Raw genomic sequence first — 27,460 nt, 5'->3', positions numbered from 1 at the left:
GTCAGATTGTGGACGTGGACCCAACGTTGTGGCAGAGGACATGAAAGACGGCATCCTTGTACTAAAAGTGTGAATGTGACATCATCATGCAGACACACAGGTGTGTGTGAAGCCCAAAATGGGCAAAACAAAGGCATCAAAGCCACACACACACGCACACACACACACACACACTTAGAGTCCATTCAAATGCGGTGTCAGTTGGTAACCATGGTGACGCTAAAGCCCAAAGGCTTGTGACTGAAACCTTGTTAATTAGATGGGAGAGAATAAAGTGGACACTCTTGGGGTTTGCGTCATGTGTTTATATGCGTCTCACATGTTTAAATCCACACAGCAACACTTTGATCACATTAAAAGAGCGCCACACTTGCACTTGCACAAATCAACGTGCCCAAAAAGGAGTAGGAAAAAGCAGAGCTCATTTAATCCTACCCTTTTGTTTCTGTCTATACATTTAGATACATGTTAGAAGTGGAACATGTTTAACAATAAATAGATGATGGACAAAATTCATAAGTAAATAAAAGATAAATGAATAAAGACGTTAACGATGAGAGAATAAATACAGGAGTGAAACATGATGTAATGTACGTGTCGTGTGTACTGTAGATGTTCTATTATTCAGGATGAATTGTGGAACCATATACACTCATCCCTTCTTTCTTGCGGTTAATTGGTAATTCCTTGTTTATAAATGGAATAGTTTTCAGTTGGAGCATAGAAAACCTGTTTACAACCTTCTAAATATGGTTTTTAACATTATTAGAGCCCTCTAGACATGAACTAACAGCCCTATAATAACCTTTACATTCCTATGACATAATGAGTAAATAAGTAAATAAGCCATTTAAGACATAAATAAGACTCGTGCTTGTGTGTGTCACTATAAACGTGCTCCCCAGGGGAGCTGAGTGGTGGGCAAACAGGAAGTCATGTCAGGGGTTCAGAGTTGAGTTGTAGCTTGGTGTGAATTTGCGGTCGGCGGCTGCTTTTTTTATTGGCCCGCGGCACATTCTGAAAATATCATTTAACAAAGCAACTAAAAAAAATAAATAAAGCAAAATTCAACAGTAATTTTACAAAAATAATGGACTCTAACAAGAAAAAGTTGTAATTTTACGAGAATAACGTAATGTGCTGAGGAAAAATAACGTCATTTTAGTAGCATAAAGTTTGAATATTAAGGAAAAAACATTTTTTTAAAGTCATAATATGATGAGAAACAAACAAAACAATATCAAATTGTAATTTTTGGAAAATGAGGTTGGGGAAAAAGTTATAATATTATCAGAATAAAGTCCAAATATTATGAGAAGAATATTTCTGAAAATGATTTATGACGAAAGAAAAAAACAACAGCAATAATTGTGAAAAAAAGATCAAAGTTGATAGCAATAATAGGCTTTTTCACATATATCCCCTAATATTATGATAATATTATGAAAAGAACGCCTTTTTAGTTGCAATATGAAAGAAAAAAGACATTATTATAAAGTATAATATTATGACAAACAAATGAAACAATTGATCACAAATTTGAAAAAAATAGGTTGTGGAAAAAGTTACAATGTTAGGAGAATATAGTCCAACTATTACGGGCATTACGAGATCGCGAGAAGAAAATGTAAAGAAAGAAATGTGAAATAGTTGGGAAAAAATATTAATAAATGGAAAAAACAGCTGCAATTTTATAAGAATAAAGTGTAAATATTTAGAGATAAACGTCGTATTTTCATGAGAAAAAATGTTGCATTTTCCGAAAATGAACGCGTAATATTATGAGGTAAAATGATAAATGAAATTTTAGTAGCATAGAGTTGAAATATTAAAGAAAAAAAGAGGTCATTTTCCAAAGTCGTAACATTATGAGAAACAAACCAAACAAATGAGTAAAGTGCTCATTTTGGGAAAATTAGGTTGGGGGGAAAGTAAACATATTGTGGGAATAAAGTCATAATATTACAACAAAAAATGACAAAGATTATTTAAGTCGAAAGTTGGAATATTTGCAAAATCCAAAAGTGGGGAAAAAAGAGCAAAGTTGATATTAATAATATGCTTTTTCACCGACGTGACAAAGCTGATGAAATAGAAATAGCCGGTTAGCATATGTGCATGCGTTGCTTTGCTAAATATCAAAGCGTACATGACAAAGCGGATTCTGCACACCTTCTCTTACACCCGTTTGCTTTTTTTTTCCAATTTAACTTCTAGAATGTGCCACAGGCCGCCCGGGTCATAGTTTGGACACCCCCGCTTTAATGTGTCAATCGGGGGAACAGGTTTGGACACCCCTGATGCATCACAGCGTCATGAAGATGCTGACCCGTAGAGCCGAACGTGCCACGCAAGTTGCACACTCAACACTTTCTTTCTTCCTAGCGGCATCAGGTGACTAATCGGAATAGCCAATAGCGCGGCGGCTAAATAAAGCGCGCTAACATCTGCTGCCAAGACACACCAATTATCGCATCTGGGTGATAAGTTACATACGGGGGGAGCGGGGAGGGGAGGTGTCAGGGGACAGAGGGGAGGGTGAGCGAGAGAGAGAGAGAGCGAGAGAGAGTGAAGGGGAGAGAGAGATGAAGTGAAAGTGAGTTGAGGGTAGCGAAGGGAAGATGCTGGACTAAATTTGCCTGGAACATAAAACAACAAGATGGAGTGTATTTCTTTCTTGGGAGGTAAGTAATCTCACTCAGGGTGGAGGGTGTGTGCGTGTGCGTGTGCGTGTGCGTGTGCGTGTGCGTGCGTGAGGAAGAGGAATAAGGGGATGAAGGGGGGCTGTGGAGAGATTGATGCGCCAGTGAAGGACACAAGTTAAATACCTTAAACGCGGTCGGGAGGAAGATGTCGATGTGACAGAGAGGATGAAAGAGGACAAAGCAAAGCAGTCATCGTGTGCTCGGCTCGCATGGTTTGTGTGTGTGGGAACCATGAGGGACGATGGCCATCATTTCTAAACCCATCCGCTTCATTAAAGCAGCATTTCCTCTTTGCATTCTGCAGCCCTTCACCTTATTTGTGTCTGTGTTATTCCCAAAGCCCCAATGCAACCTGTTTGTTATTCCTACTTCTACTCCTGCCTGCCTAGCCCCCCGCCCCCCCGCCCAACCAGCATTACCCCACTCCTGGCCATCATTGAGTGTCCACACGAGAAAGTCAATCAATTTGCTTCTGTTCTTAAGGGGAGAAAAGGATAACGCTGACGGCAAGCTCATCTAATGGCTTTCTCTTTTGCACAGAGCGGCATCAAAAGTCAAAACCCGACGTCACGCACTGACACTCGTATTTGCTAGGAATTAAGTGGGACTGCTGCTCCAACAGTGCACCATGCCTAAACCACCGATTTATTTACCTGCTAATAAACGCTTTTTATTGGCATTAAAAATGATTACAGCATTAGCTGGAAACGAAATGTGAGTACGAGCGGCATAGAAAGTGGAAGGATGGATAAATATGAGGGCTGTCACCAGATTCAAACGTGGGGACTAGGCCCGTTTTCCTCGTCTCTCGCCTCCAAACAGGCCGGAAGAGAGTTCACTCTGTGCATCGGTTTCAGCACCTTGGTGCATTTGACAGCATACAGTCTCTATGTCTCGGTGGGTGAAGGCGGGGCCGCTAGCATACACACACACAGTGCAGAAGAGTGTAACTTAGTAGAAATTAAATTAATAGTTTGTGCATATTTTTAAAATATTTTTTCACATTTCCAGCAGTTCTGCAAAAATGTCACAATAAACTTAAAACACTTAAAAAAATCGAACAAGCAAGATAGAAGAGATAAGAAAAACAAGAAAGTAAATGAAGAGTAAATAAAAATAAATAAATAAATACGGAACAGACCACATCAATTCAAGTGCAACATAATACATAATAAGGTGTGTTTTTATCGCTCTCCGTGGTGTGTTGAAAAGCTGCACGGCGTGTGGGAGGAGTGACCTTCTCAGTCTTCCAGTGGAGCAGGACAGTGATAGTAATCTGCCACTGAAACTGCTCTTCTGTCGGGAGATGATGAATTAAGTATTTTCAAGCATAAAAATGGCTAAATAAACTAACTAAAGGAACTCAAATACGAGTACAAAGCAGAAGAAACATTCTATTTGTGCATGTAGTATTCTACATTGGCCACTAGGTGTCGCCAGAAAGTGAGACGTGATCGCCAGGCAGCTGTTGTATGCTGTAGGTTTAAACCATCTCACAATAATAATAATAAAACAATCATATTCATAATAATAATCATCATCATCATGATAGCACAGGCTACTGTTGGGGCTGCGACAAGCTAAAACTCAGAAACACCGACATCACTTCCTGTCCGCCAGGCACCAAGGTCCCCTCGGGAACAGGAGCAGGAGTTTTATGTAAAAGGGCTTATTTTATTTATATCTGCAGTAATATGTCTACTTCTCTGTGTTTATATCGACTATGTTGGCTCAGAGCAGCGTAAAGGTGACTACAGGGGTGTTATTTCATGTCTCGAGGGCTCCAATGATGTCAGAAGATGGTAAACAGGTTTCCTGTGCCAGAACTAGGAAGATATTCCGTTGATTAACATTGAATCCTACTTTGTGAAGAAACCACTTAAAGCAGGGATTACTGCAATACACTTTTCATTTGCACCATTTGATAACCGGACGGTCTCCTGTGCATTTTGTTCGCTGAGTCCACCAACTCCTTAAGGCACATTTCGGTTGTGTGCGTAGTGCTTTATAGCGCTGCTCAACCTAGTGCTTTGTCTTTGTGTCTTTTTTTGTCCTGCTTTAGCCCAAAACAACACTCAGTGGGCAATGAGCTCTAAGCCGTGCCCTCTTGTAAATCTTTCTATTGCCAAAGTCTCACTACGACGGCCACGGTAAATACACCACCTTTCCATTTAGGTGGTGTTTTAGTGATACAGCTGCTCCGTTCATAAACCTGCTCCATTGGATTGCCTCCCATTATGCAAGGAGGTATAGCTCTGCTTGTCTTGCTTTAAACATCCTGCAGCAGTTTAGTGCATCTGAACGCTGGGATAAATAATTGATCGGGACGTTGTTGCCCTGCAAATGCATGTTGACACACTTTGGCTTTATTGCATGTAGGCTGCACATACTGTACATACATACATACATACATACATACATACATACGTACATACGTACATACATACATACGTACATACATCCATCCATCCATCCATCCATACATACATACATACATACATATGTACATACATACATACATACATACATACGTACGTACATACAGTACATACGTACATACATCCATCCATCCATCCATCCATACATACATACATACATACATACGTAAGTACATACATACATACATACATACATACATACATACGTACATACATACAAACATACATCCATACATACATACATACATATGTACATACATACATACATACGTACGTACATACATACATACATACGTACATACATACATACATACGTACATACATACATACATATGTACGTACATACATACATACGTACGTACATACATACATACGTACATACATACAAACATACATCCATCCATACATACATACATACATACATATGTACATACATACATACATACGTACGTACATACATACATACATACATACGTACATACATACATACATACGTACGTACATACATACATACGTACATACATACATACGTACGTACATACATACATACATACGTACGTACATACATACATACGTACATACATACATACAGTGTGGCTGGTGAGCACTCCCCTCCAGTGTGGCTGGTGAGCACTCCCCTCCAGTGAATATTCAGAAAAAACACAGGACAGGAATATGATAATATACTTTCAGAGCACATACAAGATGTTTTGACCATTAATAAAAGTGATTTGTGTTTGCATGTTAGCAGGACACTTCCCGGTTCACGGCGAACCATTTTTAGTTCCCAATTAGGGGGGCTTGGGGGAATCAATGAAAGGAAAAATAAATTCCAAACAACCCTGAAAATGATTTCAGTATGTGTGTTTTTGTCCATTTGTTGTTAGTTAGCAGGCTAGCTCCTGGCTCACGGAGAATGACGTAAGACCTCAGCAACTGACAGGGCTCCAGCGTTTGGATTCTGAGAATGGGGGAATGGTCTTTCGTGACTCAAAGCTGAAAATAGAGAAACACATTTGCACAAAAAAGGGGATAAACCATGCAGCCACAAGTTTGTGCTTGTTTGACCGTCCACAAGCTACTTCCTGGTTCACGGAGAATGACGTAAGGCCTTAGCAACTGATGGATAGGACTCTACCATTTGGATTCTGACATAGGGGAATGGTTTTTCTGGGACTCAAAAAAGAAAATAGAGAAACACATTTGCCCAAACATATGGAAAAATCATGTAGTCTCGAATTTGTGCTTGTCTGACCGTCCACAGGCTACTTCCTGGTTCGTGGAGACCGACGCAACTGCACTACAAGTTTTTATTGACATTGTCACCATTTTTTCATGAGGTATGACACAAAATTTCCTGGAAATTGGCTGTTTTTTGGGGTTTTTTTGGCGTAATCCCCAAACTAACAAACCATGAATCGAAACAATACCTCTTATTTTGAACTTCCACGCTTGGCCTGTGACAGATTTTGTTACAGAAACAACATCACAGAGAGTCGATATTGCAAGTCTTGGACAGCAAATCCGTTAGGACCACCAGTGCACACACTGCCAGTGTTTTTACAGGGAACTCGGGGCCACAAACATGATTTAACCCAATTTTACTTACGAAAATAATTGCCTTTGCAAGAGCATTAAATTGATACCATGAGGGATAACCAGACCATAAATTACAGTAATCCAGCAGCCCCACTAATAGTTCCTGTAGGAATATGACTGTCATATTTTCCATTAGGGGAAGTGCAAGATGAAATAAAAGAACTGATTTCAAATGACAATTAGCAGCACTGTTTAATATGTGTTTTTTTTTTAATAAGCGGCCGGGACATAAAACCATAATGTAGAGAAACACGCCACCGCCCTTCTTATGAGCAGTGAGAAGACCTTGCAACATTAAACCTATCAAATATGTTATCTATCTATCGGATCTCCCCTTTGCTTGACTTTATATGCAGCGTATCGCCACCGTTGTTTTTAGCATGCTTTTCCAGGAATTGACGGCCTTCAGGCTTCATGGTTAGGGGATCTAGCGCCACCTGTTGCTTTAACATGAACTTAACAGCCCGTAAAGACATTTTTATGGGGGTTGAGAATGCTTTAAAGTGTGGACATAAACCTATTTGGTAGTCCGGATGAGCATGGAAAAGCACAAGAGGGTGCTGGAGATGCATCTGCACTCGGGCCGAGCCTCGGGGGGCCCACTCAGGCCTCTGCAGCTGCTCTGGGGCGTGCACATTAAAAAGATGTTTGTTAAAACGGTGTACGGGAGAGAGTGTTGATCACACCCTGGTCTGGTCAGAGGGGTACTGTTGTGTACACAGCACCCAAAGGGGCTGAAGTGTGCTTTTGTGAGGCTCAAAGGTCCAAATTAAAAACCATCAAGGTCCCAGCCTGGATGAACAAATGAGGAGTGATCCTGCAGATGACGTCCCACCACTGCAGTGCCGTGCCACTGAGTGCATGTGTGTTTTACTCAGTCTTATATTGCTTTTGGCACGTGGTGGTCCCGTTAGGCTTGAAAGCAACCTATTTTCTGTCAAATGAGGCCCCAAACTGGCAGTCCAAAATTCAGACAGTGTGTGTGTGTGTGTGTGTGTGTGTGTGTGTGTGTAGCAGCACTTGTCAGACTAACAGCCAGTGCAATGTTGTAGTCAGTGAAGCGTGGCGACCTGGTGAACCTGTAACAGAGCTCATGGAGCCCTTAAACGTAACACAACACACACCCACTCAGTCCAATAGGATGAAAGGAGCTGTTTCTGTGCGTAGACCAGCTAGAACGCCCCTGCATAAGAAAATGTCCCCGCAGTAAAGATGGGATGTCGAGCGTTGTGCCGCACAAAAACACGCACGTAGTCCCATCGGGTAAAACAAAGTCAATTGGCCATCGGCGGCGGCTCTCACGACGTCTGCCATGGTTAGTAGTTGCCAACAGACACGTGCTTTCTATGCCGCTAGTGTTTACGGAAGTGGCGATAGTTCCTGTCAATGAGCTCCCTGAAATCCATGCGCCCAGGAAAGTAGTTCCGGTAATGTTTAAAACGGTCAAAATAGGGCAAAATAGTGTAAGTATTCCATGTTATCATGAACGCACATGTTAGTGCATGCTCACGGCGTGGATAGAAAACCAGAAAACCTTGCTGGAGGTTTTTAGGGGGCTTTATAGTCGAAATAGGCGTGTCCCATCACGTGCTTTGTTAGCGCCCTCATGCTAACTGTTTTTCTCTCTTTCGAACGTGCAGAAAAGAGAAAGACAAGTGTGCTCATGTTTCACGTAAGGACTGTGGAGGACGGGCAAAATTCCCCCAAAAAGTGCAGTTTTCCTTTATCCTCCCCCACAGAAAAAAGGGCTGTGCCACACAAAGACCGAAAGACAAGAAGACAAAGACACACACAGCTGTATAGCCCGATCGGGTGAAAGGCAAAGGTGGGAGCAAGTCTCAAGTCTTGAAAGGAAAAGTGCACTTTTTATGGATTTTTTCTCTCTTCTGTGCATTGCAAAGATACAAAAACAGTTACAAAGAGGCAGCTATTCCGCCGATACAGCCTTCTGAAAAAACCTCCAAAAAGCACCAACAACGCTCCATTTACATCATGTGACCTGCATAGTAACCAGGGTACAGCGTTATTGTTATTATTATTGTTATTAACACTGCTACGCCCAAGAACTACATTAGTGCCGTAGTGACACCTCACCAGACCACACCAGCTAGCTACTAACCCAGCTAGCGACTAGCCCAACTAGCTACTAGCCCAGCTAGCGACTAGCTTCCCCACACACTCGCTCACGATGCCTCAGGCCATTAGAGAAAGGTAACGCTACATATTGGAGCTGCTGTATTTTGGTTTTTGACGCTAGGTGCCGCGTTCATTTCTATGTTGCTATGTGAAATGAATGCAACCAGGAAAGAAGTTCCGCTAAAGCTTCAAATGAGCTAACTAGTGCAAGTATTCCATGTTATCATGAATGTACCTGCTACTGCATGCTCACAGCATGGATAGAAAAGCTTGTTGGAGGTTTTTGGAGGCGTTTTAATAGCGAGTGTGTCCCATTATTAATGAGTTGTCTCTTTTTAGCTGTTTTTATGTCTTTACAACACACAGAAAAGAGAAAGACGTGTGTGTGTTCATGTCTCACATAAGGATTGGTGTGTGGATGACTTTTCCTTTAATCTCAAGTCAAGACATGCAAGTCCAAGTCAAGACCAGACAGGTCGAGTCAAATCTAAAGTCACCTGCTTGAAATTTCCGAGCCCTTAGAAGTCAAAAGCACTGCTTGGCCACATAAAATGCCATTTGAAGGATGTACGCATTGCATTGGGCGAATACAAAGACCGGCCCAGAGACTGCCTGATCGGCCACGATAACGTTGTTTTCAGAGCGTCAATGCCGACCTTGTGCAAACACTGAATTGCAAAAAAAAAGGTGGAAATAGCAGCAGGTAGACGCGGTAGTTTGCTTACGCAAAACGTTGTTTACGGCCACGTCGAGAAGCTAATGGCCGATGCCGTATCCATTAGACATGTGTAAATTCCACAACAGGACACACAGCATGTCACGTTACGCATGACGGTATCGGAATCGGAAACTGAGCGTTGGACAATATCGGCATATCAGATACCGGCAAAAAAGCCAATATCGGACATCCCTATGAAATACACTACTTTCGAAAATGTACCACACACATTAGGTGCAAAGTGTATCGCCGATACCAACCTGAATTTTAATCAGTATCGGATAGGAAACAAAATCAGCGGTATCGCACATCACTACCAAAATGTCCTCAAAGTCCAAGCCCAAGTCTCTGATGATATTGTCAAGTTGAGCCCAAATTATTATTGTCCCCACGATAAAAGGGTTGCGCTCCCCCAAGACAGAAAACTACAATGAACACGCACATTGCAGCTGTAGACGCCATGATATCAAGCGCTCCAATAATCCTGTGCAATAACCGTGCAATAAACACGTGCAATAAACCCGTGGCTCATCCCCACGTACGTGCTGTGGCTGTGGAACTTCTTCTTTGCATGACCTTCATTTTGCACTTTCTGTGCTCTTGTGTGCTTTTGTGCTCTGCTTTCGCTGCTGCCAACCTTGTGGGACGAACAAGGGCGCACCTCATCTTAACTTATCTTAACTTACTGACCAAAAGGGTCAATGGAACCAAAATGTCCCCACCCTAAAGGTAGGATGCCAAGGACTGTGCCACACAAATGCAGGAAGCCAAGAACACACAGTTACACACACACACACACACACACGTGCTGTTGTGGTGCAGAAGGCGTGAACAGTACGTGACAACGTGCAAATAAGTCACGCAGGAGCGTGGCCATTTGGTGCCCATGGGCACCCGTTTGGGTCACAAATTGCGTGCCGAGTGCGTCATTTATGCGCAAACCGAACGCAAGCAGTAGCAAACTATTGGTCACACTTGTCAGGCGTGCCTTAAATACACAAATAAATGACACCGCAAATCGTGTAAACGCTGCCTATCCGTGCAAATGCCCCAGTAAAGAATAATGTCCCCACAACAAAGGCGGGACGTAGAAAGACAAGAACACACACACACACACACACACACACACACACACACACACACAGTGACAGGCAAGGGTTGAGGAGGAGGAGGAGGTGCTGGAGATGTCCAAAGTTCTTCCTAAACGCATTGGGCTTGTCTTACCATCCACAAGGACCCCAAGTAGGAGCGACCAAAAAAAAAAAAGGCGCACATTTCGGCGCTAGTTTGCGCTCTTGCAGGGAGGGACACTGCGCCCTCTGAGGAGGAGGAGGAGGAGGAGGAGGAAGATCAGGGTGCACTGTGGTCTGTGCGCGATGACGAGACGCTGTTGTGGACATGCGAGGCAGCCAAGTGGACTCAAGTGGAGCGTGGCTGGGAAAACACTTCCTCCCAGGTTAGTGCGGCTCTCTGCTCTCGCTTTAGCGGCATGGTGCTGGTTCGGTAGGGGGTGTACGCTACACAGCGAGCATCGCGGCTGCTGTCAGAGGAAGACCGCTCATCGGAGCTGACTGAACGTCCGCTAAGTTGCGGGGATGCTTTGACCCTGGAGCCAAAGGGAGAGGAGGAAGCGTGGGGCGGGAAGGTAGGATGTGTGTCGGCAAGATGGAGCATCCGCATGGGGGAATTATTCCTCTTTCGCTGGCAGCCTGCTGATGTTCAACGTCTCCCTGCCGGAGAACTTGAATGCACGCTTTTAGTCAAAAAAGAGAGAAACAGCTGGGAAGATTAGGAGGAGTGCTTATTTTGTCTCTCGTGTCTCGTGTTGGAGTGTGAAGATGTGTCTCCCTGTGGACATGCCCTAAAACTCTTTTAACCTCACACGCACGCACGCACACACGCACACGCTCATAGGCACAAACTAAAGGATTAGCAGTCCTCGTGTGGCTGCAGATTAGACTGACATTCTGAGGACCAAAAACTGCACAGGACGCGGGATTAATGAAGAAAGGATGGATGGAGTGATGGACTGATCAAAAACAAAAAGAGGTTAGGTTGCGAGGGAGGAAGCTCCACATAAACATGAGATTAAAGTGTAATGTCCGAGCGAGGGGGGGGGGAAGCGGGAATCCAGGGCAGGTCGTGCGGCGCAGGAGCGCGTGTGGCGAGAATGAAGAAGAGGAGAAGGCGGCAGACACTCTTCCTGCTCCGCCACCACTTTTTTTTTTATCTCCTCTTTTTATTCAGCCGTCCAAAAGCGGGAGAGGAGCGCTGCTTACATAACGCCCCATCCCCTCTGCAATTATCCAAAAGAAGCGGCGCCTTTTACTCAGCTCGTGCGGTTCGTTTGCTCAAGCGGACGGGCTGAGACCGCTTGAGAGATGGGTCCTTGGGTCCTGGTCCGCCTGCAAGTGACATCGGCACGCTTTTAAAGTATATTTTATAACAGAAGTCTCCAAAGTGCAGCCCCGTGGAAGATTCTGAAAATGTAATTCATTCATGCTTCATTTGCCAGTCAAAAGGTTTGTCTCTTATTCTCTAAAACCTCTTACAGGTATTTCAAAATAAGACATCCTGACTCCAAAGTCCTCAGCAAGGCGTCCAGTCTGTTAAACACAGTTAATGTTGCTTCCTGGTGTGTGTGTGTGTGTGTGTGTGGGGTCCTAACTGTCCGCTAAGAATGACTTCTAACAGATTAGGCCATTAAGCAGCCTTTGCACTATTGTACTGTTGAATTAGCCGCAGCAATTAGGTTGCTGAGGGTGGATATATGAGGTCAGTGACTTGCTGATAAAAAAAAAGGTGTCTTTGAGAAAATTAGCCTGATGGCAAAAGCGGGTCCAGCGATGAAGGTGTTACGGACGTAACGATGCTGTGCAGATGGCAGGCTGCTAGCAACGCAGCGCTGGATGGACTTTGGTTGAACATGGATACACTTTTCACCCATCATCCACGTGCGCTCCAAAGATAGAAAAAACGACAAAAAGAGGCAGCTAATTAATGCACGCAATGGGACACGCCTACAAAGCCCGCTATTAAAACGCCTCCAAAAACCTTGCTATGCTAGCGGTGGCCGTCTGTTATGTCGCTGCAGTGATCCCGTAGCCTGCGCAATGTGACGTAAACGATGAATAATAGGAGGGGGGCCCGGTAATCACATCTCTCCTGTTGTGGAAGGACTGGACAGGACTTATTACCTTATTATGTGTTATTATTATTATTTATTATGTATTACTGCACTACAACTCTATCCATCCATCCATCCATCCATCCTTCCATCCATCCATCCATCCATCCATCCATCCATCCATCCATCCATCCATCCAAAACACACCTGCTGTGAAGCTAAAGGATGCAGGATGAGCAGTTAGCTTCTTGACGTGTTTGTAAACAACACTGTACAACTGGCGTGAGCAAACATCTGCCCAATACCTGCTATCGGTCATGGCAAAGTGTGGCTGAGGAGTCCAGCCTGCCGCGTCTGTTTGCCGCTATTTCCACGTTTTTGTTTTTTTTTGCATTTCCGTGACCCTCCTCGCCATTATCGGAGTTTTGACAAGCCATCACATCCTGCCAGCCACGAACGCGTCGACTCAAGTACAGGTATGTGCCGCGTGTGGACTTTATGTCGAGCGGACTCAGGCACACGGGGATCAAAGTCTATAAACTCCTACACTTTGCATAGAAACGCCCACGAATGTCACTCAGATTGGAAGTTACACACGTCCGCCATCTCCTGTTGTAGAGTATTAACTACGCCAGGCAGCAAGTTCAACAATGGTTTGTGACTTTGGCGCTTCAAGGGCAATATCGACTTTCATTATAGGGAAAAAAATGATACGGATATTGACTGATATTACATTTCTATGCCAATATCAGGACATCCCTAAATAATAGGAGTGTAACAGTGACTATAGGGGTGTTATTTCATGTCTGTAGGACTCTATTAATGTTAAAACCTGTATTTAGAAAGTCATAAACGGGTTTTCCATGCTAGGAAAATATTTCATTCATTAATATTGAATCCTACTTCGTGGAAATTCACTTATCGTAGTCGCGTCTGCAAGCAATTAACCGAGATAAATGAGGGACGACCGCATAGGAATAGAGGCCTGAAGTGGAGCATTTATGAAGGCTTTTGTTGTCATGATTTGCGTTTACGTATGACTGCCGGGTTTTCCTCCCCACCCCACCCTTGATGCCGTCCCATGATGGAAACACACATCTACCTGCTGAACTATCCATGCATCTAACTACTTATCTATCTCTAAATCTCTCCACCGCTGTCCGTCCGTCTGGGTTGGCTCACCTTCGTGGGCGTGATGTGGCAGCCAGCCTGCTCATCCTATCAGGCAAACGTTGTAATGGCGAGCGCACAAGATGATAAGGACGTGAGAGTGTGCCACATCCTCCACAAGTTCATCTTTTCAAAAGGCTCTTTCGCCGGCGAGTCTGGCTCAATGTTACTCAGATGTCTTTCAAAAGAGACTCTGAGAGTATATATATATATATATATATATATATGTTTTATATATATATATATAATATCTACTATATAAGCAGGGCACAAGAGAAGCGGGAGCAGGGGAGAAAAGGATTGCAACAGACATGAGAAACCAAAGAAAGTCTCTTCACATCAAAGTTTTGTAGGATTTTGTAAAAAAGTCATGCCTGCAATTCCAAGAAAATAGATATTTTTTTCAACTTTACAAGGCTTACTTTTGCATTTCTTTTATATATTTTATGTCAGCAATATGACCCACCTTTAAAGGAAAAGTGCATTTTTGGGGGGAATTTCTCTTTTCTGTGCATTCTAAACATATCAAAAACACAAAACATAGGCAGCTAAGAACGCACGTAATGGGACGCACCTACGCCGCCTGCTGAAAAAACCTCCAAAAAGGCTCCATTTCCATCATGTGACCTGCATACTAACCAAGCTACAGTGATTGTTATTATTATTGTTATTAACACTGTTACGCCCAAGAACTACTTCACCTCGCCACACCACACCGGCTAGCTACTAGCCGGCGAGCGACTAGCTTCACCCACACACTCGCTCACAGTGCCTCAGGCCACTAGCCAAAGGTAACGCTACGTATTGGAGCTGCCGCCACCGCTGCTGTGTTTTTATTCTTGAGTTTGGAAAAGTTAACGCTAGGTGTCGCTAGGGATGGGCGAGTACACCGCTATCTGTATCTGCGTCTGCGTCTGTTCACCCATCTACATTAACACGCACAGGCAGTCTGTGTGTGATTTTCTTTCGTGACGATGACGAGCTGTACTCATTTCATGCTCGTACTCGGCAAAAATGCATTATCCTTAATACTCGTCTATACCTAGCATAGTGTTCCTTCCTCTGTTGCTATGTGAAATCAATGCGCCCAGGAAGGAAGCTCCGCTAATAAGTATTCCGTGTTATCATGAATGTAGCTGTTAAAACACGCTCACAGCATGGATAGAAAACCAGAAAACATTGTCCCAGCTTTTTGGAGGTCCTTTAATGGCGGGCTTTCTAGGTGGAATAGGCGTGTCCCATTACGTGCATTAATTAGCTGCCTCTTTTTAGTTGTTTTTATATCTTTAGAATGCAAAGAAAAGAGAAAGACAGGTTTGTTCATGTCTCACATCAGGATTGTGGGTGAGTGCAATAGTCCTTTAGTGCACATAACCAGAGGAGAAACCACACATCGAGATGCAAAGCCTTCGTTCCGACAGTCAACACTCAGGCGTTAGGAATAGCACAGAAGTGTGTGCGTTGACAGAAAGTCATGGCAAAAGAAATGCCGCTCTTTAATACAGTGGAAAAGCCAGCGTTTCCGGAAATGCTGCAAACGTTCGAGAGACGGTACGAATCGCCCGTGAGAAAGCAGGTGTCCCAAACACCAATTCCGCAACTTTACAGAGTGAAAGATGACATATTGTACAAGTATTGTACAGTAGCAGTATTGTGACGTCCTGTATTATCATAACATGAGTGGCGTATTTGGTTGAAAGCGTGTAGACGATAATATCATTTAGCCTCAATTTGAGGGACCATAAATATTTCAAAACGCGCGTGCATCGTTTCGTTTGTCTGGTCGTATTTTTCCATTGTGCTTTTCTTGAAATGAAGGTTCAAATCTCGCCTGGTCTCGTGGAGCCAATCTCCTGGCACCCCTGGTTCTTGAGAGAACATGTTGCTGCAGCACAGGCGGAGTGAACTCTGTCCCGGGACGTGAAGGTGGTCTCCATTACATTTCATTTAGCCGCACACAGCTGTTGACGCAGCTGCAAACACATCCGTGAAGGCAGCGACAGGGAAAGGAAACCGTTTGAAAGATGGCGACTGTGACGATAATGTTGTTCGCCACTCGTCACGTTAAGATCGTCTCTGTCCCGATCAGCTCGTAACGATGACAAGCGAGGTTTCCACCGAGCCCTTCCGACCAGCCTGCACTCATCACATCACTCTTGGAACGGAGCTGCCGCAAACAGCCAGGACCTACTGCACGGGTGTCAAAATCAAGGCCCGGGGGCCCGAATCAGACCGCCGTATGATTTCATGTGGCCCGCGAAAGCCTAGAAATAATACACATCAAAGACACACTTTTATTTTATTGTATTGTTTGAAGTATTATTTTTACAAATATTTTACATATATTGTAATTCAATTAGTATTATCTATAATTCAAATATATTTCTATATAATTAGTTTATATTAAGAACAAAATAATACAAAAATAACATCTAAAAATTACATTTTAAAATAAGATTTAGAGGCATTTTTTGCACGTTTTTGTGGTTGTGTTCTATTAGGTCACGTGTCAAACTCAAGGCCCTTATTCTTTATTGTTACTTTTAAAAATATATTTATGTAATACTAAGCAAAATATAATACAAATTATGAAAAAAATCCAAAAGTTGGAGTTTTAAATACGATCTGGTGTCATTTTGTGGACTTTGGAACAACCTGTTTTTTGAATGTTCTGTGTGGTGTGTCAGGTGCCCCCCGGGTCAGATTCGGCACGTTTCATGTGGCCCACAAAAGCCTAGAAATAACACTAAATGTCAAAAAGATACTTTTGTTATTTTATTTGTATTATTGTTTTTTACATCTATATTAATTTTGTCATGACATTTTTAAGATTATTTAAAAGTATTTTGAAATGAATTCATCTTATTATTTTGAGTATTTATTATATATTTGATATTGTATTTGTATATACAGTACAGTATATTATAGTACATGTAGACATAAACAGTATTTCAAGTGTATTTATATGATATTAGGCTCAGCAAATAATGCCGAAAAAGAAAAGAATGAAGACACGGAACCTTTCTGTGAATGTGCTTCTTCTGTCTGCCGTGTTTACTGCAAGCAGATGGAGTTTCTTTTTGTTCTTGTCCAACCCCACTAAATGGACTCATCCAGTAGTTGGATGCTGAAGTTTCTGCTCGCCACCTTGCTACTTTTTTTGGTGGTAAAACAGAACAAAATGAGGTCCCCGGTTGTTAATATTGAAAGTAGGTACAAAGTATAATCAGTAGACCCTGGAAAAACCAAGCAAATAAATCAGACAAGAATGCCCGTGATGAGCGTACGGGCGCAAGGTTACGTGGTTTCCATCGCGGGGGTGTGTGTGCGTGTTCCTTTCTGCGACTCAGTTTGACAGACGGAGTTCCCTTTCGAAGAGATGGCCCTTCATCTCGGGGTGGGGTTTTGTTCCCATGTTGAGATTAAGGCCGCAGGTCAGCGGCAGAGACGCCACATGGTGTCAAGAGGAAGCGAGGACGACTGTCAGCGCTTCACGTCTGCCGTCCTCGGGCCATTTGACCTTCTTATCTAATAAATCCACCTCTGTGATGTCTGCCTCTCGTTATTTTGCCAAATAAAAATCTCACCTCCGAAAACCGTCAGGCCGGAATTGCCTTTTTTCCGCACATGGGCTGAGCCCGAGTCCCGTCCTTTTCAAAGACTGTCAGCTTTGTGTGCACGCCTGAAGCCATGACATTCAACATGAATATTTCACTGCTCATGTAAATAATTGATGAGCAGGAGAGCAGGACCGGGCAGTTTGTGCAGGCGTATCAGTGCCGGCGCTTTTGCGAGCTGTGAACATTTCCGTCTATTAAAGATTCAGGATAAGAATGAGTCTCCATGCACGTCAACAAATGCACGCGGCATCGTTTGTGGGCGCAGAAGGGGAATCGTTCAAAGTGTATCGACACCGCTGCTTTTAGCGACTCATCTCTTCTTGTTGAGTCCTCGTTCATTTCATGTTTTTGTGTCCTGAGAGGGAGGCGGGGCAACACCTCGTCATGTAAACCAGGGGTGTACAAAGTGCGACCCCGGGGGCGGGGGGATCATTTGCAGCCCGCGGCACAATCTAAAAATATCATTTAACGAGAGAAATAAAAATGAACAGCAAGAACAGCCCAAATGGAAAAACCAGCAGTAGTTTTACAAGTAAAAATATTACGAGATAAATCTTGTAATCTGACGAAAAAAGATGTACATTTCCCAGAATAATGTCGTAGCATTACGAGGAAAAATAACACAAACACAAAAATAACACAAATATCACACAAAGACGTCATGTTAGCAGAAACAAACAAAACAACAAAGTTGTAAAATATCACGAGAACAATGTCAAAATATTGCAAGTAAAGTCATAATCACGAGACGAAAACCGACGAGAAGAAAGCTGAAACTGTTGGAAAATGAACAAAAGTCAAACGGCAGCAGAAAAGGAAAAATCAGCTGTAATTTTACGAGAATAAAGTCAAAATATTGGGAGAAAAAAAGTCGTATTCTCACAAAGGAAAAAAAGCCGTTTTATGAGAATAAACTTGTGAGGAACAATAACAATATTAGTAGCGTAGCGTTGGAATATTAAAGAAACTCTTTTCATGATTTTTTAAACCAAAAAGATGTACATTTACCAGAATAACGTTAAATTATGAGGAAAAATAACACCATTTTAGTATCATAAAGTTACAATAAGACATTTTTCAAGTTGTATTATTATGAGAAACAAACACAAATAAAGTTGTCATTTTAGGAAAATTAGGTGAAGGGAAAAAGTCCCAATATTACGACAACAAAGTCCAAAATATTAAAAGAATAAAGTCAGAATTACGAGAACATTTTCTAGAAGAAAGTTGAGATAACAACTCAGAAAAAAGGAAAAAACAGCTGTAATTTTATGAGAATAAAGACAAAACACTAAAGTCGGATTCTAACGAGAAAAAAAACACAATCCATGACAAAAATGAAAGAAAATAGACGGTATTTCTAAAAGTCATCATATTACGGGAAACAAAAAAAACAAACAAACTAAGAAAATGAGATTGGGGGAAAACTCATATTACTATGAGAACAAAAAATACCAAAATTATTATTCATTATAAGAAGAAAATTGACAAAAAGGAAGTTGAAATTGTTGGAAAATGAAAAGACAAAACAACAACAGCGAAAATGGACAAAACAGCTGTGATTTTCCGAGAATAAAGCCAAAATATTAAAAGGTATACAGCGTGTTACAGTACAGCCCCGCTTTTCACGCTACTTCCGTTCCAGACTCGCCGGTGAATGCCGAAGAAAATGTCTCTTTCTGACACGCATTTCTAAAATGGTTGCCCGCTTCGGGTGAATGAGATGTCTCCCGTGGAAAAGCAAAACGCAACACGAAGCGGCATCAAAAAACAGGCCTCGCCACACATCTTAAAATACAACTTGGGACAAGAATATGGACTCGGCATCAAGATGAAGACGCCGCTTTTGGGGAGACGGATGCACCAATCGCTGCGCTGCATACTCTCCTCCCATGCGAAGGTGTGTAAATGATTGCCAGCGGGTCGCTTGGCTTTGGAAGCCAGGTGTGCTGCCACCGCGGTGCGCTGCGATTTAAAATGACAGATTTTAGGCTGAGGAATTAGCGCCTTTCTGCTGCGGCGACGGTGTTTGCCACGTCTGCGGCTAACGTACGACGTGCAAACACATGTTCTGACCAAAGCAGAAGCTCGGATGCTGGAGTCAGCGTGAAGGCAAACTTTTCATCCACCACAGCGTAGTCGACCACACAAAGCTCCTTTCCAGGAGCTTCGATGGAATCACAAGAGTCATGGAATTGAATAAGGGTGGGGCAAAGTATCGATATCGCACCATCCAGTATCAATACTTGACATGTCCGACAGCCTGATGGTGATTTTGACCAAGGTTGGTGATGCCGGCCTTAAAGGGTCCCTGACATGATTCTATATATATATATCAGCCTTGCTTCTACACTCTATGTCATATATTCTCTCTAATTATGGTCTACATTGCTCGAAGAGCGTGTCCGACCCCAGTGCACCTTGCTGGGCCACGGCAGGTGGCTCCGCTTGGCGTCTGTTTGGGTTGGAGAACCAAGTCCGCTGTATTTCCTTTTTACATTTCAAGTCCCACCAAAGCTCAGTAATCAGCGGCTTCCTGAGGCCATGCGCTCTTTTAGCCGCGACATGGACCCCCCCCCCCCCCCCGACCGTCCCTGATGCCTGATCAATGTGCCGATGCGCCTTTCCCACATTCTGCAATCAGCGCCTGAATGACGTCCCGCACTCACACAGTCCATTCACTGCTTTGTGTCGAGGCGGCGCGTCCTTTCACATGCTAATTTTATGGAGGACGGAGTCCGACGTGTTCCCTTTTCTCAGAAAAAGTGAAAAGAATCACAGACACTTTTTTTATTTTTTAAAGCTCCTAACATGACTGTCATCATCATCATCATCATCATCATGTGCTCCACATGTCACCATGATGTCCGCCCGGATTAGTCATCCTGTCTGTTCTGAAAGCAGCTTGGGTGCTTTGTCCTGATCCGTACTGCACAAATGCTACTTTGACTTCCGCTGTTTCCTCCAACAACAAAGAAATATCTCCTCAGAAGAGAAGAGCGCTCAAGCCAGATAAAAGTGCACGACACCGGAAGCACCTTCAGCACCTTCAGCACACTGGCCCTAAAGATGGCGTGCTGCTTACTGTAGTGTGTGCCATCCCACCAGATGACGGGGCTTTTAGCTAAAACGCTCACATGGACAGTTGTCTGGAGTTATTTCCAAAGCAGCAACTCCAGTTTGAAGAGGCGGCCTCAGCGACAAAGCACGCCGACACGTTTAAAGCCGCAATTTCAGAACTGCGCAAATGAAACTGGGCTGTTGCAGAGCGAGGAGCCCATATCTGCTTCTTCTGCATCTCTGTGCTTCTCAAGAGGAACTCTTCATGCCCGACTCAGTTATCACACAATGTCACGTACACGTGGTCACGTTACGACACGCCCCCGATGGCCACAACGTTAGCAAGCGCGCCATCGCAAATCAGAACCACAACAATCAACGTGTTGAATTATTCAAAGCGGAATGATTGGACACGGCCCTGGATTCACATTTCATTCACGTGTGCTGGCGTCCGCATACGTTTTGGGAGCCCACCAGTGAGGGAAATAACGACATTAAACGTGTAGAATTCCAAGAATGGAGATGAAATTTAGGAATAAAGACATTTCAGTTGCAAATGAACTAAAGAATATAGTGACAGTATTGACGGGACAAAATCCTAGTTTGGATTTTAATTCTAATTCTAATAAACATAATATTTATGCATATTATTTATGCATAAATATATATATTTGTATTTGTATTTTAGGTTTCCTTACGGTTATACAAATATAAACATAAGAAAAGCTAAGGAAAACGTAAAATATAAAATAAAAAATACATAAAAACTGATATTTCATTACTATTATTATTAGATATTTTATATGATTATAATATTTTAAGGAGAATGTCAAAATATTATCGACACGAAGCCATAATATTCCAAAATAAAGTCATAATTTAGGAGTTAAGACAAAATATGACAAACATCGATTTAAAGTACATTTTACAACAATATAGTATTAATTTTACGTGGAACTATTGGAATATTTCATGGGAAAAAGGCCATCATTTTTTAGACATGAATTCATAATGTTGCAAAATAAAGTGGTAATTTAGGAATAAAGATAAAATATTACACAAATAAAGTTGTGTACTCACACAAGCGAAGAGGAGAAAAACACTAATTTGACAAGAAACACTTGTAATAATGTATGGAAAAAGTCATAATTTCAGAGAAATCAAGTCATTATGACTTAGTTGCTTTGAAATTAGGGCTAAAATAATAATTTGACATGAAACAATTGGAGAAATGGATGGAAAAAAGCCCGAATTTGAAAGAAATCAATGTAATATTGGATGGAAATGAAGCCATTATCACCAGAAGAATGCCTGAATGATATTTGCTGGCAGATCACCACCATTATGAACGCGATCGGGCAAACGTTCCGTTTTCGTTCTTGCGAAACAAGCACATTTTGGAACACTGCAAACTTGTATGCGTTTTCTTTTTGCATTCGACCTGCGCCGTCAAATGCAATCAAACAAGCGCAGTATCAGAAATTCTGCTTTTAATCGTCGTAGGGTGAGTAAGTAAAAAGCAAGTAAAGGTCATCTTGCCCCTTCACGTCTCCTCGCTGGGGAGAAATAAACGAACAGGAGGCCAGCAGTTGTGTATCTCCCATGAAAGGTGCGTTTGACTTGATGCCTGAGGTGATCCAGTGCAGGAGGCAGTGCCACACTAAATCAAATGGAGGTTTATGCTTTATAAATAAGGTTATATCATGTTTTGGCAGGAGAATCAATAAGAAGAGGAAAATATGGCACGGTACGCGCCACATCAGAGCCATAAAGAGATGCGCTGCACCACAGAAAAACTTTGCATTATTTAGGAGTCTTTTCTCTTTGGTACGCACGCACACGCCGACGTCGGCTTGTTGTGTTGCATTGTTTGCGTGCGCCCCCAGGAAAAGTCAGCTCAGGAAGTTAGCAAACGCAGCCAATTTGCCGTCCGATTGAACAGCACCGCTAAAGATGTGCGGAGGAAGAGGCTTCCCAACAATGTAATTGCATTTTTATTCCCTTCAAATTGAAAGTATTCTTCCTTATCAAGCAGGGGCCTGCGTCGTGGCCGTGACAGATAAAGCAATAAATAACTTCCTCAGCCTGCTGCTACCTGAATCATGCGATACGCAGCGGGAAATAAACAGAGAGGATGTTGGGATGTACCCTCCTGATCAAGATCTTCATTTTGCACTGCACTTTCCACGAGAGCTTCAAAATGCAAAAAGAAGAAGAACATTAAAACAAACAAACATTACAGTGAAATAGCCTTTCATCAGCTGAGACCGTAGCTCAAAAAACACCCCAACCCCCCCTAAAATAGAGAGAAGCTGCATAAAAAAGGAGTGAGGAATGAGTCGCTACGCCTTTCTTGTTCATGAGATGTAAAATGGGTTTGGGCGTGCTTGATGCCAGTGTTCCCAGGACGCTGGTGGGAATGTTGCTCAGGTGCTGAAGATGGCTTCACGGAGGGCATCCACTGGTTTCTGTAAACTTCCCTTGCCATCCATCCCCAAATGTTCTCCACTGGATTTGGATGAGGGGAACACGCAGGATGGTCCAAAAGAGTGAAGTGCAGCGTTGTCCTGTTGAAAAAGCCAGTCATCACTACACAGACGAGGGCCTTCATTAATGAGGGATGCCCCCTAGCGACATCTCCACATAGCTGACTGCCGTTTGACGCCCCTGCACAACCTGAAGCTCCATTGTTCCACTGAAGGATCATGTTGGTGCCGTGGGATCTCCTTGTCATGCCAGTAACGTTGGAAGCCATCAGGACCGTCAAGGGAGAATCAAACCTTCTTCCACCTTTCAATGTCCCATGTTTGGTGCTCTCCTTTCTTCTTAAAAGTCTTCTCTGGCAGATGGCATCTGATGGTTATCGGACTGCACTCAGCACCAGGAACAACCTTCATTTGGGCCGGACAGCCAACGGGATCCTCCAGCTCATTTTTTGGGGTCTACCGCTTGACTTTTTTGCTCCGTGAGCCTCAGGATGTTTTTAAGAAGTTTGAAATGACCGTCTTACTGCGTCCAACCTCAGCAGCAATGTTGCGCTGCCAGAGGCCTTGCTTACGCACCGAACAGAGAAAGTTGCTTTGCCTTTTCCATCTACCTGACACAAATTCACATTCGATCCACATTTTTGCCAACATTTTGTCTTTTAAAGGCTGTGCTCTTCAACTTTGGATTTTTTGTCTCACTCCCATTTCTTCTTTTTTGCATTGTGAAGCTCTACGTAGAACCTCCTTGACATCCAACAGTGCCAAGCGTACACGCCAACTGCAGGATTTGCTCCGCCAGAATAGCAGCTAAAGAGCCACCAGCGCACATTAGCTGTGTGTCATGTGACTAATCATTGCACCTCATCAGACAATTAGCAGCAGTGCATCACACTTGCGAAACACAAATGACCTTCCGTCATTGGGCTTTTATGCGCCGGCTAATGAAAGATAATGACAAACAAATCAGGACGGAGGCAGCCGTGGACCACATCGTTCAACTTGAGTGTTTACCCTGCTAGAAGACGCATCTCAGTGGATGCACCCCCCCGCCTAAAAAATAAATAAATGACTGTTGCCTTTGCACAATGTTCACATCTGTTGCCGTCGTCTGAGTGCATCGCCCGCAGCCAAAGCTCGCGCTGGAAGACGCGAGGTGCATATAATTCATTTCCGAGCTGCATTTTTTAAAGCTTTTCTTTCTGAATTTGGAACTTCACCCCCCACCCCCCGCAGTTACTGTTGTCTGTCAGCTGAATGCTCCTTTTAGTGAAACACAAATCAAGACAACAATCCCGGCACGCAGCGTGAGGCACACCTGCACAAGCAAGGAAGGTCCCTCATCATGCAAAACGGGCATTTCAATGACCTTCGAACAGTAACAAGGAGCCCTACAGCGTGTTTATGATCACCAGAAACGGGAGAAAAGACTCCATTATCTGCCGCGCTTGTTTGCTCCACTTTGGAGAGAAAAGGCGCTCAAACGCTTGCTTTTGAAGTGTTTGAAGTATTTTCATAGTTATGGCATAGACAACCTTTTTACGACCTTCTAACTCCGCTTTTCAACATTATTAGAGCCCTCTAGACGTGAAATAACACCCCTACAGTCACCTTTATAGCCAATATAGTACACATAAGCACACTAAATATGCCGTTCAAGTCATAAATAAGACTTGTGCTTGTGTGCGTCGCAGTAAATGTGTTCCATGTGGCGGACAGGAAGTGATGTCGGTCAGGGGGATCAGTGTTGACTTTTAGCTTGCCATGGGTGGTATTATTTTGTTATGACTACTGTGCCATCATTTGAGCCTTTTGGTCCGGAAATCAAATCTGGTGCTTGTCTCATCGAACAATTACTGACACCTAGTGGCCAATGTAGAATACTACATTCTCAATTTGAATGCATCTTCTTCATGCTCATTATTATCTTTTTATTATTATTTATTCTTCTATTTTATTTGGTTGGTTTATTCTTATTCTTCAATAATTATTTGGATTTTTATTATTGTTTATGTATTTATTTATTATGTTTATTATTATTATTTATTATTATGCCAATTATTTGCATTTTATTTCATTTAGCCATTGTTATGCTGGAAAATGATTCAGTTAGACAAAAAAGTGTTACATTTGCTTAAATATGTGTATTTTGTTGCTTCTAATATTAACGCAACACTCAGCTGACTAAAAGCAGCTGTTTACAGCATCAGGGCCACATTGAGCAACACGACCAATACGCTAATGTGCCACCTCTGATACCTCCCCTTTCCATAACTTGAGCCTTCTTCATGATTGGAATCTGCTTTATACTTTATACGAATAGTTTGGCTCCTTGTGAGCTCCAAACGATGAGAAACAGCTGCCAGTATGAGCTTGCACTGGATCTCATTAACGGCTGTTATGGCTGGTGAGCATACATACAGCATGCTGCACGTACTGCACGTACTGCACGTACTGCACGTACTGCACATGTACTGCGTGTACTGCACGTACTGCACGTACTGCACATGTACCTGTGCATATTTGTGTATGCAGTCCCAAACGCCACTAATAACCACCACGGCAACAAACGCAGACACAAAATCAATGACCGTAATGAGACAAATAAGGAGCAAAAGTGGGGAAGGTGTGACGCACGCTCTGCAAAGCACGACAACATCCATCCATCCATCCATTTTCTATACCGCTTCTTCCTCATTAGGGTCGCGGGGGCATGATGGAGCCTATCCCAGCTGACTTCGGGCGACAGGCGGGGTACACCCTGGCCTGGTGTCCAGCCAATGGCAGGGCACATATAGACAAACACTCACATTCATACCTATGGACCATTTAGAGTCTCCAATGAAACTAACATGCATGTTTTTGGAATGTGGGAGGAAGCCGGAGTACCCGGAGAAAACCCACGCGCACACGGGGAGAACATGCAAACTCAGAAAATGCCCAGGGGAGAATCGAACCCAGGTCTTCCCGATCTCCAAGCTGTTACTGTGTTGGCCAACATGCTAACCACTAGACCACCGTGCGGCAGCACGACAACATGGTGCTTAGAAATGTCTCCCAAGTGTGCAGGGATGCTGTTAAATGTTGATGATTCTCGTTATTCCTGTCACTTCACATCAGGGGCGTCCCATCTTTTTCCATCGAAGGCCACAAGGTGAAAAATAAAAGGATGCAACTTTGCCCCTTTGATGTTTTGTACAGCAGCACATGCGGATATGCCGAGACGTTAGAAATACAGGACTTCACCTCGCCTCGTCGTACGGGCGACAAAGCATATTATTAGCATCGCTTTCCCTCGTTGCTCTTTTTTTTCCAAATATTTCAACATTCTTCTTAAATCATCTTCGTAAGTTTATTCTCGTGATTATGATTTGACTCCCATCATATTTTGATGTTGTTCTTGTAGTATTTTGACTTCACCCCCAACCTCATTTAAGAAAAATACAAACTTTATTTTGTTTTGTTTCTCATAATATTACATCTTTTAACTTTAAAAACATTTTTTCTTTAATATTTCAACTTTATGCGACAAAAATGGCATTTTTGTAGCATAAAATTACAAGCTGATTCTTGTTCAATTGCAACTTTTTTCTCTCGATATTTTGACTTTATTCTTGTACATTTTCTTCTCCTAATTCCTGTAATGTTTCAACTTTATTCTACTAACTACTCACTTTCTCCGCAACCTAATTTTAAAAAAATTACAACTTCATTGGGCCGCACGGTGGTCTAGTGGTTAGCATGTTGGCCACACAGGCACAGTCTGGAGATGGGAAGACCTGGGTTGGATTCTCCCTTGGGCATTTCTGTGTGGAGTTTGCATGTTCTCCCCGTGTGTGTGGGGGGGGGGGGGTTCTCCGAGTACTCTGCTTTCCCCCAAAAAACAACAAAAACAAGCATGTGAGGTTAATTGGCAACTCTAAATGGTCCATAGGTGTGAATGTGAGTGTTTGTCTATATGTGCCCTGCCATTGGCTGGACACCAGTCCTGGGTGGACCCCGCCTGTCGCCCCAAGTCAGCTGGGATAGGCTCCAGCATGCCCCCGTGACCCTAATGAGGAGAAGCAACATAGAAAATGGATGGATGGACAACTTTATTCATTTTTTGTTTCTCATATTACATCTCTTTTATTTAAAAAATTCAATTTTTCTTGAATATTTCAACTTTATGCTACTAAAATTACATTTTTTTCCCTCATAATATTACGAGTTTTATCCTGTAGAATTGCAACTTTTTTGACAGCAATTTGTTCTATTTCGGCTGTTTTTTTTAATTTTCAAACTATATCAACTTTCTTTTTGGAAATTTCCTTCTCCTAATTATGACTTTATTCTCACAACATTTGGACTTTATGCTCGTAATATTATCACTTTTTCCCCAAACTAGTTTGTTGCTCGTGGTAT

At 42.8% G+C, this 27,460-nt stretch overlaps 2 protein-coding genes across 9 annotated transcripts in view; one reads left to right on the top strand and one right to left on the bottom strand.

Annotated features, from left to right (window-relative positions):
• Positions 1-27,460, bottom strand: part of macrod1 (mono-ADP ribosylhydrolase 1) — a 178,248-nt gene that overhangs the window by 62,026 nt on the left and 88,762 nt on the right. The gene's annotated exons all lie outside the window — the stretch shown is intronic.
• Positions 2,551-27,460, top strand: part of LOC129189481 (fermitin family homolog 3-like) — a 131,594-nt gene continuing 106,684 nt past the window's right edge. Inside the window, exon 1 of one of the 4 annotated variants that reach the window (XM_054791164.1) lies at positions 2,551-2,684. The gene's annotated coding sequence lies outside the window, so the exon portion shown is untranslated. Of the gene's footprint in view, positions 2,685-5,677; positions 11,053-11,073; positions 11,242-27,460 lie in introns of those variants that run through there. The other 3 variants (XM_054791166.1, XM_054791163.1, XM_054791165.1) reach the window with 3 other exon arrangements.

This window comes from Dunckerocampus dactyliophorus, chromosome 11 (assembly GCF_027744805.1).
Source record: "Dunckerocampus dactyliophorus isolate RoL2022-P2 chromosome 11, RoL_Ddac_1.1, whole genome shotgun sequence".
Lineage (NCBI taxonomy): Eukaryota > Metazoa > Chordata > Actinopteri > Syngnathiformes > Syngnathidae > Dunckerocampus > Dunckerocampus dactyliophorus.
The sequence above is the reverse complement of the archived record's forward strand: the minus strand, read 5'-3'. Positions and strand labels throughout refer to the sequence as shown.